Source organism: Oncorhynchus keta, chromosome 17, assembly GCF_023373465.1.
Source record: "Oncorhynchus keta strain PuntledgeMale-10-30-2019 chromosome 17, Oket_V2, whole genome shotgun sequence".
Classification (NCBI taxonomy): domain Eukaryota; kingdom Metazoa; phylum Chordata; class Actinopteri; order Salmoniformes; family Salmonidae; genus Oncorhynchus; species Oncorhynchus keta.
Window position 1 is genome coordinate 45,464,484 of NC_068437.1, and position 7,672 is coordinate 45,472,155.

Below are 7,672 nucleotides of genomic sequence, written 5' to 3' on the forward strand. Positions count from 1 at the left end.
CTCCCTTCAGTAACCACGAGCACAACCGTTCCTTGATTTTAACTGGCGGCTTTTATTCTGTAGTTTTAGTCAGAATTATCACCTTCCGTGAGAACTATAAAGTAAATGAAAAATACAGTTAAGCACTCTTACGACCTTATCTTCACGGTGACTTATTAGCTTGGTATAACTCTGAAGTGCTTACATACATAACAGTTTAACCGGCGTTATAACAGGTTCAGATTAACACATGAATAAAGGAACAAATACCTCATTGGCTACTTATTACAGAAGGGAGAAATTAAACTTCACACTTATTATTCCTGGCATGAATTCACTTCATCCTAACATACACTCTTCAACCTTTATGAACTACACCCGATGACATGAAAAACTTAGCTAACGCAGCGCAGGATTGCCTTCCCTCCAAGGTGTGTTGCTACAATGAGGATCCCCGTTACAACAGTATTAGCTACGTAGTTCAGCTTGTATTATCATTTTCCCCCACGCACAGCGGTTTCACATAAACAATTCAAACAAAGACAACGACATAACCTGTAAGTCTAACTGTCAGTTACACTCCCACCCAATCACCAGTGATTTCTGTGAAGGGTCTGCAGGTTTCTTGATCGGCTTCCAGGAGAGGTGACTGTCTTATGGATGGGCCTCAGACAGGTGGGTTGGTGATGCGTTTACCTCTCTCATCTTCGGTTGAGTAAAAGCGTCCAGTAACTTGAATCTTCTCACCCGGCCATCCTGTCCGGGTACACTTCTGTAACCTTTGCCAATTTCCACTGGTTGCGTGGTGCAGTATCATCTTGCAAAATGACAATGTCATTAATCCTTGCGTTTCTTCAGTCTTTACTCCATTTCTGTCTGTGTTGGAGGTTTAATGCGTTGAATACGGTTAGCTACAAAACGTGGAATCTTCTGGCTTCATTGTTGATGTAGCCCAAGAACTACAACCGACTCTGTCCAGAAGTATTCCTGTAGACCTTGTATCTCTAACTCCTTTTGAGCATGTCACTTGTTCGAACAGCTACCACCGCTGCTGAAAGTTCCAGTCGTGGTATGGCCGTAACTGGAAGGGCGACTCTCGACTTTGCCATAACTGGGAGCAATGAACTTCTCCTGCGGTGCTGATTGTTCTGAGGTATGAGCACTCTCCATAACCTGAGGTACTAGCGTCGGAGAAGTGATGGAGCTCTTAACTCTGCACCTCCTTGAAACTTGATGGCAAAGTAGCTTTGTTGGATCCTTACTTCAGACAAGTTTTGTAGACCTTGGAGCCAGAATTCCCACTGGGAACGTGGGTCATCTGGAAGAGGTCATCCCAGTCGATTCTGTCACGACACATCCCGCTGCAAAGATCTGCTTCCCCACCAGGACAAAGGGTGCACCTACTTAAACTGGTCATATACAGAGGCTGCATGTAGACAACACTCCTCTTCTTGTGGTGGGCGTTCCTTAAACAACTACTCTAAACTGGAACTTCGTCTGATGGACACACCACAGTACACCAAGCGCTCTCTCCATGTGTGGTTCACCCAGAGCCATATCCAGGTCTTTGGCACCCTTGGCACGTTCTTCCTTGGGAATTGTGGCTATAACTTCCTTGCTGTTAGAGATAAACTTGTGCAACCGAAGTTTGCCGATGCTGCAAAGCTCTCTTGCTTCTTTCCCCAGCTGGGCAGCTTCAGCTTCAGACGATACGCTCGTCAACCCATCATCAACATAAAAGTTCCTTTCTATGAACTGGATAGACTTCTCGCTGAAGCTTCCTCGTCCTTCGGCAGCAAGATGTTTGAGACCATAGTTGGCGCAACCAGGAGATGAAGCTGCGCCGAACAAGTGGACCTTCATACGATACGCTGAGGGTTGAGACTCTAGATCTCCGTTCTCCCACCAAAGGAACCGTAGATAATCTTGGTCTTCTGCTTTCACATGAAACTGGTGGAACATGCACTCTACGTCACACATGATTGCAACTGGACCCTTACGAAAGCGACAAAGGATGCCCAACAATGTGTTTGTCAACTCTGGACGGTAGGAGATGATCATTCAGGGCGTCTCGAAACTTAGCGAGCAGTCAAAGACGACTCTTGTCTTCCAGGCTTTTGTGGGTGATAAACCCGCCAGTGCGGGATATACCATGCTGGATGCTTGTTAATTTCCTCTTTAGAGACCTTCTCAACATCTCCACAAGCTATAGTCTCTTCCATGAATGCTGTGTAGTCCTTGTAGTACTGCTTGTCTCCTCATGGGCTCCTTTCAGGCACTTGAGTGGCGATTGAACTGCACATGTTTATTGTTAGAAGCAGATTGGAGTCTTTCTTTGCTGCTTGACAGCCGGCATCTCATAATGTCATTGTCCTTACGTCTGATGCCCTCTTTCATTTCTTCAGGAACGGATATCCTCTTGAGATATGAGGTCCTCTTCTCTGAGTCTCTCGTTGAAGTCAGGTCCAACGTCTTGATAATGTCCAGTGTTGTGATTACCTCTCTTGCATGTGTTCTGCAAGCATAGTGTACTTGATTTGTGAGGTTGGAAGAAGATTGAAGGCTTGGCATCACCTGTCTATGATAACCCGATGACTCACTCCAATAGAATTGCCATAGTCGATACATGGATTTCCATAGCCGACTATGCTCAGCCAAGATCTGTTCTCTGAGCAAAAGGCTGATTTCCCTTACCAGACACAATTTCTCTTGGAAGGAAACACAGGGGAGCAGTTGTAGCCAATTAAAGACCGACATCACAGCTCTGTTGAGGCAATCTCCTCTGCAATGTGTTCAAGATGAGACCATGCTCTTGCAGTCTCTGAGTAGAATATGATCTCTGTTTGCAGGAATAAACTCTCTCGAGATAGGTCGTTGGCAGAGGGATTTTCTTCTCCAAGTAAAACCCTCTAACCTGCAAACCAGACGGCTTCTGGCAGGGCACAGTGGTATTTCTTGAAGCCATTGTAAGAGAGTTTCAGTTGGACTGGCTCCCGCTTCTCCTTCTGTTGAGAGCCTTTGTTGTCTCTTCAAGGATAAAAGTGGTGTCGCTCTGGGTGTCAGTTACCACACAAGAGCTTCACGATCTGGCTCACTTGTGGTTGACACCCATACTGGAATGATTGTGGAGGGTGTGAGTGTTAATGTCCCTTACGACTCTGTTAGATAGCTCACTTGACGCTCTTGTCCCCTTATCTTGTGAGGTCTTCCTATCCCTTAACCTTTCTTTAGTCGATCTTCGTGCAGGCAGGATGGATGCCTCCTCTGACACGTGTCGCAGGTGTTCCTGTTATCACGTCTTTGCGATCACGATGGCAGGCCTTAAACAGCCAAAGCACAATTTATTCTCTTGAACAAACTTCTATCTGGCTCTGCGGTGGGCTTATCCATGAACTTCCAGCATTTGTGGAGACTGTGACCTGACTTCTCACAGAAGACACAACTAGTAACAGTATCTTTCTCATCAGAGTTAGTTGCTAATACCCTTGCTCCGGGGTTTTGAATCTTGGCGTCTTAAGTTTCCCATCTTCACTTGGTTTCAAAGCATGAAGGGATGTTACAGGATTACCAAGCAATCTTGGCTTCTCTTGTGAGAAACTTCACAAACTGACTGAAGCTAGGAAAGATCTCCGTTTCTTCTAAGATGTCTGTGACCTTTCTATTCCATCTTGAAGTTAGCCAATCTGGAATTTGCGAGGATCTTTTGGTTTTCATTACAGTCATTAAGCACCTCCAGGCCCTTATTCTGAGACATAGCAGCTTCACAGCTGCGAAGAAAATCTACAAAGGTCTCTAAGTTCAAGACTGTCCTTGGATCCTATCGTAGGCCATGCATTGAGCTTATCTCTGAAAAGACTTGGCGATGAAGGAATTTGTTTCCGTACCTTTCTTCAAAGAATGGTCCAAGCAGCATGGTAGGCTGATTCTGTTCCTAACATAAAGTAACTTTCGATGGCTTTCTTGCAGGCCACCCGACATATTTTCTTAAGTAATATATCTTCTCAGTTGTTGGTATGTTCTTCCTGTCTATCAGAGTCTGAAAAGAGACCTTCCAGTCAGTGTACGAGAGAGGCTCTCCATTGAATGTTACTGGTTCTGGTGGTGGGGAGGCGGCTTTCACTGATTGCTTCCGCTAGTAACCTGAACGTGGTCTTGGTGCCATCTTCTTGCTGTGTGCTTGTCACAACATGTTGTGGTGAGAGACTGTGGAAATGAGCCACTTCTGTGCATGACTTCTTTCACATACTTGCAGTTAGAGTAGTTCTCTCTTCTCGTCCTCTGAGTTTCATCTTGCTCATACACTTGCATTCGCGCCTTGGCAGCATTTAGTTTCTTGAGCACTTCCTAGGTGCTCTAACTCTCTACGCTTGTCTTCTAGTGTCCTTCGTCTGGCAGCATTTTCTACCTCTAACTTGACTCGCAGCCTAGCTTCTTCTAAGCTGCGTTTCACAGCCTCAGCTTCTTGCTCCGCTGTCCTCTTCTTATCTTCATCTTCGAGTCGCTGAAGCTCTTCTAGTTGGCGTTCTTGCTTAACCATTACTTCTAAAGCTGCTTGATTTAGCAGCAACTTCATGCAGCCTCTTGTCTCTTGACAGATGACACGCTTGAGCATCTGGAGTTGACCTTTGAGTTGTTTTGAGACTGGAGGAAGCGCTGAGGGCTGATAGTTGGGACTTGACTTATGTGAGGAGTTCGGACATGCACAAGGAATTGCTGTCCTTCCAGTGCAACTCTATCTGGTTACTTTGACCTTCTTCCCTGCCTTTTAAATGACACCTTACAGTCTTGATAATAGACATTGTAACTGCTTCACAAGTATCAACTCTCGTCGTATATCGTTGTCGGGAATGTCGATTTGCCGCAAATTACATAGACACGGTTTAGCTCTGTAGAGTATGGCTAATCTTGTTTAGAGGTCTTCTAGTAGGTCTTCAGAGCAACAACCTGTCAGTGACAGTTTTGCTTCCTTTACCAGAGCCTTCCACTTCTCATAGCTGACCCTGAAACGTTGTTCGAGCTGTCTCCACCTTTCGTCAGCGCCCAGTTCTCTGCCCTTTTCAGTTAACCTGCGGACCCTCTCACCTTTTCGTGGCTCTTGTTGTGCTACCTCTTCCTGCTGCTCTGTTTGTTCTGATGAAGGCTCGAAGTTTGCGAGGTGTTGCTGCAGCTGCTCAACTTGACCCACCCCATCTCTATCACCTTTAGTGAAACTACCTCTTTCTGACATTCTAAATCAAGTCAAATCAATTCTAGCTAAGGTTTGGATAAGTGAGTAGGTAATTTATACTCTAATTCACTGTAATTTATACCTCAGTACGTGGTATAAACATGTATAATGCTTGAAACAAAGGCTTGAACAAACACCTTACCAAACAATTACACTATTAACTTACAGGTGAAAATAGAATTAATAGGTGTACGCTGACCCTTAATGTTTGTGACTATATATATATATATTTAGTAAGTATCAAATAATATTTTCAGTAATACACATACCAGCGATACATTAAGATAGAAAGAGCAAATGCATAATACCAGAGTCTTTATGAAATAGACAACTATCTCAGTCCTTACGAATTGTGATCTTAAAGTCTCTTATTAGCTGTTCAGAAGGCTAGGACCACCTTCAAACACCTTGACTTGTACTTGCGTGTCTGACTTTCCTGTTAGTCTTGACCTTATGTTGCCTCACGATGCTTCCTTATGTGGAGTTTTTCTTCTTAGTTTGCAGGTAGGTGCAAAACTCTTATCTGGCAGATGACAAGGTCTACCAGGATTTGGGAATCTTGTAGATGTTTTACAGCTGGATGAGATTCTTCTTTCTCTCTTGCTCGTGAAGAGCATTGAGTTCTCACTGTAGCTCCCTTCAGTAACCACGAGCACAACCGTTCCTTGATTTTAACTGGCGGCTTTATTCTGTAGTTTTAGTCAGAATTATCACCTTCCGTGAGAACTATAAAGTAAATGAAAAATACAGTTAAGCACACTCTTACGACCTTATCTTACGAGTGACTTATTAGCTTGGTATAACTCTGAAGTGCTTACATACATAACAGTTTAACCGGCGTTATAACAGGTTCAGATTAACACATGAATAAAGGAACAAATACCTCATTGGCTGCTTATTACAGAAGGGAGGAAATTAAACTTCACACTTATTATTCCTGGCATGAATTCACACTTCATCCTAACATACACTCTTCAACCATTATGAACTACACCCGATGACATGAAAACTTAGCTAACGCAGCGCAGGATTGCCTTCCCTCCAAAGGTGTGTTGCTACAATAAGGATCCCCGTTACAACAGTATTAGCTACGTAGTTCCGCTTGTATTATCATTTCCCCCGCACAGCGGACACATAAACAATTCAAACAAAAGACAACGACATAACCTGTAAGTCTAACTGTCAGTTACAGTTAGAAAGAACAAGCCTGAGCTCCACCCTGCACTCATCACAACATGGGGGAGAGAGGCCTTCTCATCAAGGTTTACCTTGTCCCCCACCACCACTCTAGTTTCTTATCTCCCAAAGAGGAACACTGCACAAAACAGCTGAGATCAGTGATTGTGAGGATAGCAAGCCAGCCATCATCCTGGACTACAACCACAACAAAGGAGGCGTGGACAACCTGGACAAGGTGATTGGAACTTATGACTGCCTGCTGGCCACTGGTCATCTTCCATAACATCCTTGATATGTCCTCATACAATGCCTTTATGATATGGAACAAGATCAAACCTACCTGGATGCCTGATAAGTGGAACAAGAGGAGGGTGTTCCTGGAGCAGCTGGGAAAGGCACTTGTAACCCACACATTCAAAGAAGGGAGGGCCTCTCCTGCACAGCAGCCTCTGCAGCGCTTGTGAAAGCTGTTCAGGGGGCTGAATCATGTCCTGGTTCATCTGAGGCTGCAGCTGGGGCAGGCAAGAGGAGGAGATACCAATTCTGCCCCCCAAAGAAGGATTGTAAAACAAATACTATGTGCTGCACATGTGAGAAATACATCTGCAAAGTCCATGCACACACACTTGCATACTGTCCTACATGTGCTAATTAGAGTTGATTGATTTATGTCCTTCACATTTTTGTTTTGTATATATTACCTTATTTTATTCTTATTTATTGTTGTTCTTTATACACCTTGTGGGTGGGGGCAATGGTCAAAAACATTTGAGAAGACTAGTATTTTGTAATTTAATTCCTCATTGTACAGTATATGAGAATATATCACTATGTTTCCCTTCAATAAAATGCATTCAAAACTACTTTCTGTACATTTCTGCTACTTTCTTGCAAAAAAATATATGTTTACACTTATGCAGTACCTTCAGCAATAATGAGAGTAATAATAAACCTTCTTCAAGTGCAGTTGCAGAAACCATCAAGCGCTATGATGACTGGCTCTCATGAGGACAGTCACAGGAAGACCCAGAGTTACCTCTACTGCAGAGGATAAGTTCATTACAGGTAATTGCACCTCATATTGCAGCCCAAATAAATGATTCACAGAGTTCAACAGACACATCTCAACATCAACTGTTCAGAGGAGACTGCGTGAATCACATCTTAATGGTTGAATTGCTGCAAAGAAACCACTACTGAAGGACACCAAAAAGAAGAAGAGACTTGCTTGGGCCAAGAAACACGAGGACATTGACATTGGATGTTAAACTGGTGGAAATCTGCCCT

General features: G+C 43.9%; 1 long non-coding RNA gene across 1 annotated transcript; it reads right to left on the reverse strand.

Annotated features, from left to right (window-relative positions):
• Positions 1–5,871: 5,871 nt before the first annotated feature.
• LOC127908310 (uncharacterized) lies at positions 5,872–6,404 on the reverse strand. The gene is made up of 2 exons (XR_008066774.1): positions 6,090–6,404; positions 5,872–5,932 (listed from the first exon to the last, which is right to left on the reverse strand). It is a non-coding gene; the product is annotated as an uncharacterized LOC127908310 (long non-coding RNA).
• Between the last annotated feature and the right edge of the window lie 1,268 nt (positions 6,405–7,672).